The sequence below is a fragment of the Corvus cornix genome, chromosome 1A (assembly GCF_000738735.6).
Source record: "Corvus cornix cornix isolate S_Up_H32 chromosome 1A, ASM73873v5, whole genome shotgun sequence".
Classification (NCBI taxonomy): Eukaryota; Metazoa; Chordata; class Aves; order Passeriformes; family Corvidae; genus Corvus; species Corvus cornix.
The window spans coordinates 22,134,243-22,146,958 of NC_047057.1; positions in this window are offsets into that span (position 1 = coordinate 22,134,243).

A 12,716-nucleotide genomic window follows, 5' to 3' on the forward strand; every position below is an offset into this window, starting at 1 on the left:
AAGTCCCGACAATAGAAATTCAAGTGAAGTGAAGATGGCTTCATGTCACAAAGGAAAGATCAGGGCCTCACTGCTGGCAGGTGTTGGTACAGTTCTTCTTGTGACCGTGACAAGATCACAAACCAGGACAACATGGTTTGCAATCAGTTGCTCCTAGCATAAATATAAAATTTTATTTCATAGCTCAAAAGAACTATCAGAAGTTCTGCCTTCTTGCAGAAAACCAATTTCACTAAAAACTCTGTTGCAGACTAATCTGAAGCTGTGAGATGTACCTATGACAATGCAGATACTTTAGCACCTTATCTAGTCTGGTAACCAAATACTGCAGTTATTGAGTGCCTGGAGATATTAATTTCTATAGGCAATCTTCCAGTCCATGTCTAGATACTTGTATTCAAGATATTTCTGCTTTTGTACTCTTTTTCCTTTTGGGGGAGTATGTGTACCAAATGCTAAATTCTATAATCTTGCCTTATATGCTGAACTCTTTCTTTTACTTCCACAATAATTTTTCAGGCCTTCTGCTCACTGTATAATTAATTCAAGGACTTATTGAATGTTTAAAAGTATAGCAGGGAAAATAGACATTTTATTTTAGTAATATTATGATTCCTGAATCTAGGTATTAACTTCTGTGGAAAATTAATCTAGTCCTCATAGCACCCAGAAGCATTTGACAGAAATTGCATTTTGGATTATTTTTAATATGTAATTCATAAAACAGTAGCATTTTATTTTCTAAATTTGGTGGTAATTTGTTGACAACCTAGGAAAAAACAGGAATTCTCTTTATTGTCAGTAAGATCACAATGTCTGCCCAGAACGAATATGATCCACACTCTATTACATTTTTCCAAAGCCCAGGAAGTTTATAGCACGTAGAATGAGATTCCCCTGCCCATTGCAGGAAGAGAATAAGTTACTTTACAAAGGTGACCGTTTTTCTCCAGTAGCTGTGAAAGGAATGTCTTACCACCTTGCTCAGCCTTAACACCTAAATTCTAGATGGCTAAACCAGAGCAGAAAAATCTGTTCCTAAGAGTAGAATGGCTCAATTTTTCCAAGAGCCAGAGGAATTCCATGTGTGTGCTTACAAAGAAAAATGTCTTTTGTATTTTTCTACATTCTAGTTCTGTGTTTTACCTGTCACCTCCTGCACTCCACAACACAAAATGCAAAATATTTTTTAGTTGTTGGAAATAAATATTCTTGGTCTTTGGGATGTATATAAGAAATACAGTTGGGATTTTTTTAGATTTTAAGTGATCAGTATATTGCTATGGAAAATGCCTTTTGTGGTTGGATGTGTTTGGGTGACGTACAGCAAGCAATTTCCATTGCATCTATTGTCAATCACCCATATTTGACCTAATTCCAGACAGTCTTCATACCTTCATTTAGCTTCTAAGAAAGCATGTTATACATGATTCAGTTATAAAAACTATAATGTAATTTAGATATTATTACGTTTGAACATTTTGTTGTATTGGTGGGTTGTACTGCCATACAAGAATGAGGAACTACTAGAATAGAAACTAGAAAGAAGAGTTTCTACTTAAAAAATATTTCTATTAGTTCTATAACAAAAGCCACAATATTTTCAGGTACACAGGAACTGATAAATCCTATTGAGTATTCAGGTGGGTCTTTACATCCCAGAAACGCAATGTGGTCAATGAAAATGGATAGGTTTTGAGTCCACTTTTTTTTTATTATATTAAACAGGAATTTTTTTCTGTTCTGAGGATCACATCTGCTCAAGACACAGACTACCATGACCTCTTATGCAATAGCATAAAGTCATTTTTTGCCAGAGGAAAAATGAATCAATGTTGTGTTTTACATATTACCTTAGTCATACTCGTTCTGCCATATAAAACACTGGGACAATCAAAGCTATTTATGTTCTGATTGCTTAAGTGGAATCCAATTAACCCTGACAGCAATTTTTCATGGTCTAGCTATTGTAGTAAAAATTTCCTGAATAGCAAAATGTTGCCTTGATCATGAACAGCCAGCATAATTTTTTCTTATAAGTTTTGGATAACCATAGAAGACTACTTGAGAAGAATATGTATGCACTTGAATATTTTTTTAGGTTTTTTAGATTAATTAAGTGCAGAAATTTTTTGGAAGGTGAAAAGTAAAATATTTTAGGTAAAACCTGAAATTTTTGGGATAATTATTTCGCTGCTTTTCCTAATGATGTTTACTACTCAAAACTAACACTAAATACATCTGTAATCTGCAAAATGAGGTAATCTTAACCCCTTTCTTCTAAAAGTCAGCATGAGGTTTGCTCTTGGTTTCAGTAGTGATGAACAAGAGCCTGAGTGTTGCTGTTGCACGCAGGGACAGCGAAAAACGATATGCACTCAGATCAGAGAAGATAGTTGAAGCTGACCTTTTAATGCCAAAACCCCATCTTTTTGTAGCATGGATCGCAAAAGAGAAATTACATGATTGTCCCATCGGTCAACCATCTACCAAGGTGATAGGCTAAGAGGTATAACCACCCATTTCAAAATATTATTCCCAGTAAACTAAAACAATTCCACTATGTTCTCCCAACAGCCTTGCACCTGCAAACGTTTACCAACTAGCAAACCATCAGACAGCTAGCTTGTGTGAGAATGGAGACTTTCACGAGACAGTAAAAAGTGGAGAATTTTTTCTCTGCTAGCCTCCTCAGCATCTACACCTGAGTAGAGCAGTTTTGCTTGGAAGTAAGGTTTGATTCTCGAAGTCTTGCCCTCAATTTTTGTCAGTAAATGAAGTCCCTGGATGGAGTATAATAAAAAAGTGCATCTGTCCTGCAGGAATTACCCAACCCTTCTTCCAATTTGTTCTTTATGGATTTTGATGGTCCTGCACAATTCCACAAAGGCCATTTTTCTGCTAACCATGAAATTGTGCTTGAACAAGTCCTGCAGCTTAGATGAGAACAGCCTCTAATGGGACCTTACACAGGGCATCATGACTCTCTGTCACTACCTGCTCAGTATTATTAATTCCCATCCTTATGAGAAGGATTGTTCTGCTGAAAAATAAAATAATGCAGCCAGGTTATATGGTAATGTAATGTCCACATCTTCTAAGTGCCAAAATATAGATATGTAGATTGTGCATGGAAAGCATTAATTAGATTCCTGTGGTAGGTACCATGGTTTTACTGAGTGCTTTGTTCTCTATTTATTTATTTGTTTGTTCTGAAGTTCCCAGTTAGGCCTCAAACACTTTTCCTACAATCCTTTTGTGTATAATTACATAGTAACAGATAATTCCAGAGCAAAATCCTGGTCCCATGGATGCCACTCACAAAAATTAGGTCAATTGCCTCAGTTGTCAGAAAGCCAAGATAAAACAGCCTGAGCCCTGAGCTTCTGACCTGGTCTTAGCTATGCTTTTAACATCTCAATATGTGTGCTATTTCTATCTTCATCAGCATCAAGTAATAACCAAAGGTGGGCCAAATTTTGTTGTTCAGGTGTGAGATCCAAGGGACACCCAGCAATCTGGTAGGTGCTCAGACTGCACATCAGGACTGCCAGAGCTCCTTGTCAGCAGGTGTGCATGGAAGAAAACTTGAGAAAGTGGAGGTGAGAGATAAATGGCAAGATTTTCAATGGGATTTGCACCTTCTTTTACTGGATTTGCTACCTAATACTTTTTATCCCCATAATAAAGACTTGTTCACACAAGCTTTAGAGGATAAATGAGTTTTCAGAGGTGAAGGAGAGCAACAATACTGGTTATTTAAATGCACTTCTGCTTAATTTTCCTTTAAAGACTAGAGAATATGAACCACCAGATTATTCACATATTCATCAGGTATTTTGCTTACCTGATGTTTGCAAGGTTTAAATCTAAAAACAAGAAAAAAAAGCCTCAGAATGATCTTTTTTCTCTTGACAGACATTAGAGAATGACTCCAAAATATGTTGTTCTGGTAGGAAGCCTACATCAATAATGAATTAGCTAAAGAGATAAAGCATTTTTTGTTTCCATGCCTATTATTTACAGCTGTGATATTTTTACATGTACCACACCCTATACACAGCATTGTGAGATGGAACATCCTTCTCAAGAGTAAGCAAACAAAAATAATATTAGGTCCTTAGGACAGAAACCTACATACACAATCCCTCTCCCCCTAAAGGCTGATATGCACTTGATCTATCTTTCCTCCAAAATCAACATTTACTGGTGACATTAAAAGATTATGTCCCTATAATCCATGGCAAACAATTTTCCTTCAAGCCCCCTCTACTGTCAGATGCACTGTAATCCTTTTTTCACTTTATCAAATATAATCCTACTTCTATATTAGATACCAAAATGCTGTGCTACTGCTAGGACACAACTACCTTCCCCCACCAGCTCCATCTCTAATACAAAGAAACCTCCTGGCAGCTGTGGCACAGGTTAACTCTGCAGCCCACATTTCATTTTTATCAGTTGGAGCAGCTCCAAGCAAAACAGATCAAAGTGCAAACATGTTTATTTTCATTTGAATTAACCAGAGCTAGGTTTCTCTGTTATTAACATTCCAAAATACCTGGTTTGTCCTAATGCAGAGGAATCCATGTCCTCTGTAGTATTTGTATTTTGGATTTTCTTTTCTTGCTATAAACTGCAGTAGAGAGTGCAAGATTGAAAACATATGCTCTGTTTTAATTTAATATGAGGAGTTTGTTGTCATTCACAAACCATTAAAGTTGAATTCACTGTATTACCAGGTCATCAAAATTCCCTACATTGTATTACCATCCAATATTCAATTTTCTATCTCAAGTTATCCTTTATTAAAATATGGAAGGAACCACTGTACAGCAGGCACTTTGCCAGGCAAGAAGTTATTAAATCAAATGGAGGAGGCATAGATTTAACTGAAATACAGTACTAGCCTCATTTCTGCTCTGATTAACGGCAAGATTTGTCAGAACATCTGCTTTAGTTTTTCCTGTGACTTACAGCCCAAAATGCTCTCAGCCCCTCAGCAAGGTTTCATCAAGATATCTGCTTTTCGAAGACATCTGACTTTTGTTTGTTTTCTTGAGACCTGTAAAATTCCTGTGCTGCATTAATTTTTATGTACAGAAATGGCAGCCACCTTCAGGGCTGTCAAAAAGACATATTCCCTGTCTGACTCAGATCATGGCTATAATCATGGGGTTTCTTATTCTTTAAATACTAGGATTTTTAGGTAAGGATCCCATTATGTGCTCTGCCTGCTAGATTTCCTAGTGCAAAAGAAAAATGGCATGGAGTGTTTTTCTTTCCCGGGTAAACTTGATTACATTATCCAGAACTTGACATCATTGAAAGAATTTGCTCTAATCATAACAGCCATTTCTGTTGTTATGTTTTATCTGTTCCCCTTGACTTTAGACACTGCAAGCTGGAAAGTATCTCATGCTTTGCTAGTGGGCCCAGAGAATACTGAAAAACAGTCATGTGGTATTGCTGTCACGTATCCTGTGAAACAGATGCTGACTGTCAAGAGGGGCAACACGACATGGGCGACAGTACACTGACAGATAGAATGTGACAGCAGTAGGAGGATGTCTTTCTGTTCCTCGAGGTGAAAGGGGGTCCATCAGTGCAAAATCCATATTAGGAAATCAGCAAAAAAGCACCAATGGGGTCTCTGAGACAGAGAGATACAACCAGGCTATGAAGGCACCTACATCAAGGGGACATGGGAAGACTGATGGGAAGAGCGCACAGAGAATACAGATGACTTAGAGGTCATGGAAATAGAGAAAATACAAATTTTGATGATTGTTGGCCATGGTCTGTTCAGTGATGAATGGCATGAAAAGAGGACTTTCTCTTCCAGTATAGCAGCTAGATGGTTAGAGATTAGAGGGTGCTCAAGAAACACATTACATTGCTCCTCCCACTCTTATTAGTCTTTCCTGAGCATCAGCTTTTGGCCAGTGTCAGCAACAGGATACTGGATTTATAGGAAACTCTAATCTGGTCCAAGAGAGCAACTTCATCTTCTGAATATGAACATCATAGATGTTTACCATGGATTTCAGAAAACATGCAAGACTAATGAAATTTAATTAATTTCCAACAACAGACTCACAAAAGGTCTTAGCTGAGATGTTGGTCATTTCAGAAAGCAATCAAATTCAATGGGATAACTTCAATGATTTTCCTTCTGAAATTACTTCTGAAATGTTTACTTTTTCATGAACTTTTGAAAAACATCTACATAATGCAAGCGATACAAGGCTTATCTTGGTGGCTGTGATTAGCTGTGATAGGTTCAAAGTTAATTAGAAAGCTTAACTGGATTTGATAAATGTCTGCTTTTCACAGTGGTTAATGCAGATGAAACATTGATGTGTAAACCAAGTCTACTACCAAGTCATGCACATGACAGCACATTACTGTTGCTGCCACTACATGTGCATTCTCAGAGCCACCTGTATCTAACAAACTCAATTTGGGTGCTTGTCTCAGGTGTTCACGAGTGTTCAGGAGCACTGCACAAGAAATGGGGTTGCCCTCAGTGCTTGTTCCCATTCTTCTTGCATCACCTGTGACAAGAGAATGAGCTACATCTGCATTCCTGACTCTTCTGACACACTTGTATAAAGTTGATACCTGTGTCACACCACCCAAGGCACACCCTGAAGTCAGAGAAAGGCAGCAGAGATGATGCTGTGCTACCCCATTGCTAGACCACCACCAGACAACAGCAGGGAACGTGGAAATGGAAGGCACACAATGTCATGCTCCCCATATCCAGTCCTATGCCATGTTTAGCACAGTCCATTTTGCTCTTTTCATCACGTTTCTCTGTTCAGAAGAGAAATGCGGAGTTGTCATAAATGAGAGCAGAGCACCTTGGGTGGAAATGAGGTGAGGAGGGAGGAGAACCTCCCTTACCATAGGAGGTCTCAATACCTTCCTCTGCATCAGGAGGTGAAGTTCCCCACAGGGAGCTTGCAGGATCAGGGAGGTGAGCAGATCTCCCCATCTACAGCCCCCAGAAATCCCACTGCCTCTCCTCTCCGCAGATGTTAACACTTGTGTTATGCTTAGTGCTAAGCATGATCCTCTTTGGTATTGTGTGCTGTGGCAGGGCCTGCTGATTCTGCCTGTCACAGCTGCAGGAACATTTTGTCACTGATCATGTTTTAGGGAAGAAGCTGAAATGGTCTCCTCCCCCATACTGTCTCTCTCCTCTTGAATCAGAGATATTGAACTTGCCTCAGAGGTCAAAAAAGATGAGCCAACATTTCTAAAAGCCTGACCTAGATTTTTGCTAGCTTTAAAGGTCAAGATAGACCCTTTTTAACACTGAACAGGACTGGATTCATCTGATGTCAATACCACTGCTGACCTGCACTGCCTCAAGGCTGTGCAATTCAGACACTAAATTTTATTTTAATTTTCATTTGGTCTTGAAAATCAGCTGGGAATTGCAATAATTTAGCACGTTGGTAATCAGAGGAACACATCTGAGAGGGAGGAATAAAATCCCTTCACATCAGAGATAAAAGAAGCTTTTTTCAGTCATGCTATTTGTCTTGGAAGCTAGAAATAGAAAGTCATCAGTGTTTTTTTTGTCCTGTTTTCATAGGGCAGATTTTCCAAATGATCTGAAATTCTGCTTTTATATACTTTGCGACTCAGAGCCCAAATTTATCTAATACTCAGCTTGTGTCAGCATGCAGTGCTGTGGATGAGATATAGATTCTCAGCATGAATAATTACTCTAAATCATAAAACACCTTCCTGTCAAAGGCAGTCTCCAAAGGCAAAATGGGAATGATGACATAGTGCAATTTTTTACAAAAAACCCCCTCCATACAGCTTGCTTTGTTGAACATTGACTCAGGCTGCGGTTCTGCTTCTCTTGTCAGTTTGTCTGGCGGATGTGAAAACAGCTGGTAAATTCTTCCTGTTTTCAGTTTGCCTTCCTCAGTGCTGTATCCCTGGCCCATCAGTGAGGTTTAGGTGTTCCAGAGGAAAATTTATGATCTTTCCAGCAAGTTTTCTATATTAAGCAGTCTCTTCTCCCATCCAGTATTTATGAGATGAGTTCCCTTTCACTGTCACATTTAAGGTGATTGTGCTGAAATATGGTTTAAATGTAATAGTGAAAGTAAGCTCTTGCTAGTATGTTTATTTTTTCTTTACCAAGAGCCAAAACTGTAGCATTTGCACAGATTTTACAGAGGGTATCTCTTCACAAAGGGGTTCAGACACCACCAAACACCTCTCCTGCCCTGCAGAAGTCAGATATTCCAGCAAATAGAGCATGGTGCTGAGGCAGGCTAGCCCAGCTCAGCCCCTGGTGTTCAGGCAAGAGCTCCACCAGTTCTGAGCAGGGCCAGGGCAAACCTGCACTCACCATCCAGAGAGATCCACTTTTAGAATTTTTTATCAGTCTGCCAAAACCCAGTTTTTCGATTTGATTAGTTGCACTCTGGATTTGGATTGTGTGGACTGTTGTGACAGGAATCTGCATTTCACATATTCTTTATTCTAAGTTAACAAAGAATTATTTACATCTGACTAGGGTTTGAAAATAAGACTGGAATACTATTATTGTTTAAAAAAACCCTGGTTTAAATTCAGACACTATAACATTACAGACCAATAAAAGGTCTTCATATTCTAAGAAAAGAATTCTTTTTCAAACACTAAAATTGCGGACTTTCAGCAGTTTGCAAGAAAATCCAGAGAAATATATATGATTATACAGCAAGACCAGCTATTGTATATTTTAAATACAGACCTTGAACACATCATGTGAATGTCACCAATAAAGACTGTAACCTTAGGGTGATTCTCGGGTTCTGAGTGGAAGGTGAATTCCTTACCTATGTTTGGATCTGAAAAGTTTCTCTGTTGACTTTATTCTTTGGGGTTTTTTTAGCAAACTAACATTTTCAAGGTGTCTGTGAAGACGAAGCAATGCATAGATGTTACAGAGTAGAAAAGGAGGTGGGAGGAAAAATCAGGGATCCAGGAAAGATGCAGGGACGGAACTGCAGGAGCCAAAGTTAGCAGGTGGGTGCTGTCTCCTGCTTCATCATATATGCATGATTTCTGCTGTTATTCATGCTCAACAGAATTTAAGGAGTTATTTATATTTTTTAAAGTATATTATTGCTAATCTAAAAGAGTTTTTTATTATAGAATATATTCATACATGTATGTAATACTGTGAAAATAGCTATATTTCAATTCCATCCAGACATCACTAGATGGCACTGAGAGTCCCAACAATTCTTGGTCACAAGATGCAGTCATTAAAACAAATGATTTAGGCTCTATTGAATTAATGTTTCCTTAAGATTTATAAGATTTTTTTACAAAAAGCAAACCATTTTGAATACATTTACATATGTTCTGACATATACTGATTCCTAATTTTCTCAAATATCACTGTAGTAAATAAAAAATTCATATGCTGAAAGGATATGTATCATCCTTGCACTTACTGAAAGTGGGCTGTAGCTTTCAAGTGCATCCCTAGGGTTCTCGGATTATAAATTTGTTTAATAATTGTGGTATGTAGTAACATGGTAGTTTGAGTAATAGAATAGTTTAACACAGACGGGATCATACTTAAATAGAAGTAAAGAAAATGCTGAGGACAGAAATAAATGGCATTTTTCAAAGCTATTCCTGTACTGAGTGTGCCAGCTGCCAAGGGCCTTGTGAGGAGAGTCTGATCAAAATCCAGACCCCCTGTCCCCAAAGAAACCGATGTGACCTTGGACACTTTTATCTGAATCTCTCCATAGCTGCAGAATTCAGATAAGCTGAAACTAAGATACAGGCTCCTTTTTCATCATCTTCCAATTTTCACAAGCCAGAAGTTCACTAATTTTTGGCTCATCTCTAGCAAATTACTCTCCAGAATTTTGCTGACTTGAGGTATACAATTCATGTTGACTTCTGTCTGGTAAATAGTAAGAAACATGGACTTTTTGGGGCAGGTTTCACAAAAGAGCTGGGGACTAGTATAAATAAAGGTGTTTGGAAAACATTTGTCAATAGCCAGTTTTAAAATTTTTTTGAAAGATCAACTAGTGTTCAGAGAAACTTGTGAGTAACTAAGAAGTGTGTCTGGGAAATATTCTTGCAATTCAAACTGTCACAGGATTTCAGGAAGGAAAGGAAAATTATTTCTTAAACCACACCATGAGGGAAACGTGAAACCTTTAGTAAGATGCTACCAAATGCCCTGATGTCATAGCTTTCCTATCTCCTTCTCTGTTTCTAATTTTTTATGCTTCTGGCTTACCAGACACAATATTTGAAATTTGTTTGTTGCAGGAAGTGTTGTGCTCTTTCTGATACGGTGCAGGCGTGGTCACCTTTTCTGACCTTTCCAAATCTACTGTCACCGTTTGGGGACCTTTATGATTGGTGTCATTGAATGATTACCTGCCATTTCAAGGTGCAAGCTTTGAAGATCTCTTTTAAGCCTCTGCTCCTCCTTTCACTCACTATAGATAATAATATAAAATTATTATAATGCAACTCTAGGAGCCGTTTTTGGTAATAATAATTTCTCCCTCATAAATGAAACAAGATTCCCTTTTGCTAAAACTCTCTATCTCCACGTCCTCCAAACTGGGATGACTAAAACATGGCTCAAAAATCACGAGAATATCTTGACTTTGATGATATAAAATAGATAATGTAGGATTTCTTACTTTCAAAAAAAGTGTTAAAAAAGCTGTCCCTTTATCATTATTTTAAAAATTTTTTCTTTATTCCCCATGGGTGTAAATGTGAAAGAACACATCATACTGATGCTCCAGTGGTGTAACTGAGCTCAGAATCCCCTTCCCCATGGCCACAGCCAGATCCATCTGGTCACAGCTGCCAAGTAGCCTCACAAATCTCAGTGGCAGGGTTCTGAGGGGACAGGAAGGGTTGGAAGCAGAAGAGGGAGGATGATACATCTTGATAAGGATTTCAACGTATATCCTTCAGGAAAACTATTATCTATGGAAAATAGCCTGGTTCCAAAGTAGAATTTTGGTGGAAAATTTAACTTATACCAAAACTCTTGCCAGGTATCCAGTAGAAACTACATCAAATTATTTATGTTTGTTGTATGAGAGTAATTAGCTTTCTAAAGTGAATAAGTGACTTTGCACTGGAAGGTGCTGCTGAATAGTATAGACCCAGTAGGGATTCACTCTAAGCTGTGAATATGACAGGGTCTAGGAGGATTTTAGTCTCTCTGAATAATGAAGGGCATGTTTTGCAGTGTGGAGTGCAAGGAGATAATTCTCAGCACTTTGGATAAATGACACTGCCTTCCCCCACAGAGGATAAACTAATCGGCTCTGTCTCTGTTATATCTCTTCTGCAGAGGGAATTACCGAGAAGCCCTTCAAGTTTAAATTAATTTCAAGGTAAGTAGAGCTACAGTACCTACTACTTTCACAACCATGTACCTAACTGCCAGTATCACATTATTGGTGATTATTGGCCACAAGTGTGGCATTCATAAAATGAGAACAGCCTGTTTACACTTAGCCCTCACGTGGCTGTGACCTCTGCAAAAAGAAAAAGAAAAAAGAAGATTTGGGATTCCCACGAGCCAAAGTAATTACAAGGAAAAGCCCTAAAATGTAATTTCACTACTTGCCCTGTACCATGCCAAACACCTGCCAGCTCTGCAATGCTGGCTCCTGCAGGAGCTGAGTCAATTTGGCATTCTGAAGTGCTCAGCATGTTTCAGGACAGCACCTGGCTGAGCCTGATACTCCATATGAATAGACAAAATCACCAGTGATTGCAATCTCTAAAGGAAATATTGCCTTTCATTCTATCTAGATCTTATCACCTAAAGTGGGTGTAATTAGAAAAAATGCAAGTGGATGTAATCAGTTTGGAATGTGCATGGGGCAGTTCTTGAACCAGACTTGCAGTGCTGACCCTAACTATATTATGGAAGCAATTTAAATTCTCTGAATTAAAGGAAAATTATATGTGTAATCACATGAAAATCTTGAATCTTGATGTTTGTTTTGGGAAAGTTTTTCCCTGTCAGACTTTCTCTCCCATAATTACACTTTCGTGTAAACATTCAAAGCAACGTCTATTAGTGAGTTTATATTAATAACCAAAAAACACCACAAACACAAACCAGACATGAAAAAACCCCATGTTCCCAGATGCTATGAGCTACTGTTTCTGCTTGTCTTCTCCTTGTATAATTCTTAAATTCTTCCCAGCATTTGCTAGAAAGATTTCACTTGTACCAACAAAGATGGACTCTCCTGCTTTTATCAGGAAAAATTAACAAATGCTTATTCAAATCTTATAATTTTTACTACAAGCCACAAATACTGCACGCAAAGGCAAAGTCTGACCACTGTATTTTGGAGGACTGTAAGAGTACAATTAAATATCAGCCAATGAAATGTTTAGAAGTTTCTCCTTCTCCATGGGTCCCTACTCCCAATCTCCATATATAATTCAGTTAATCCCTAGCACTCATGCTATTTATAACTGTATTTAATTTAGTTACTGAATCAAAACATTTTGTTAACCTTTCCATTAATGGAATGCTAAGGACTAGCAGCAACTCCCAACAGTATTTTATTTGTACTTTTTGATAGCTAAGGCTTGTTCTGTTCATCAAGAAATTTTTCTCTGGTACAATTTGGTGGAACTTTTCCCACTACCTTCAAGACCAAGATACTATACAGTAT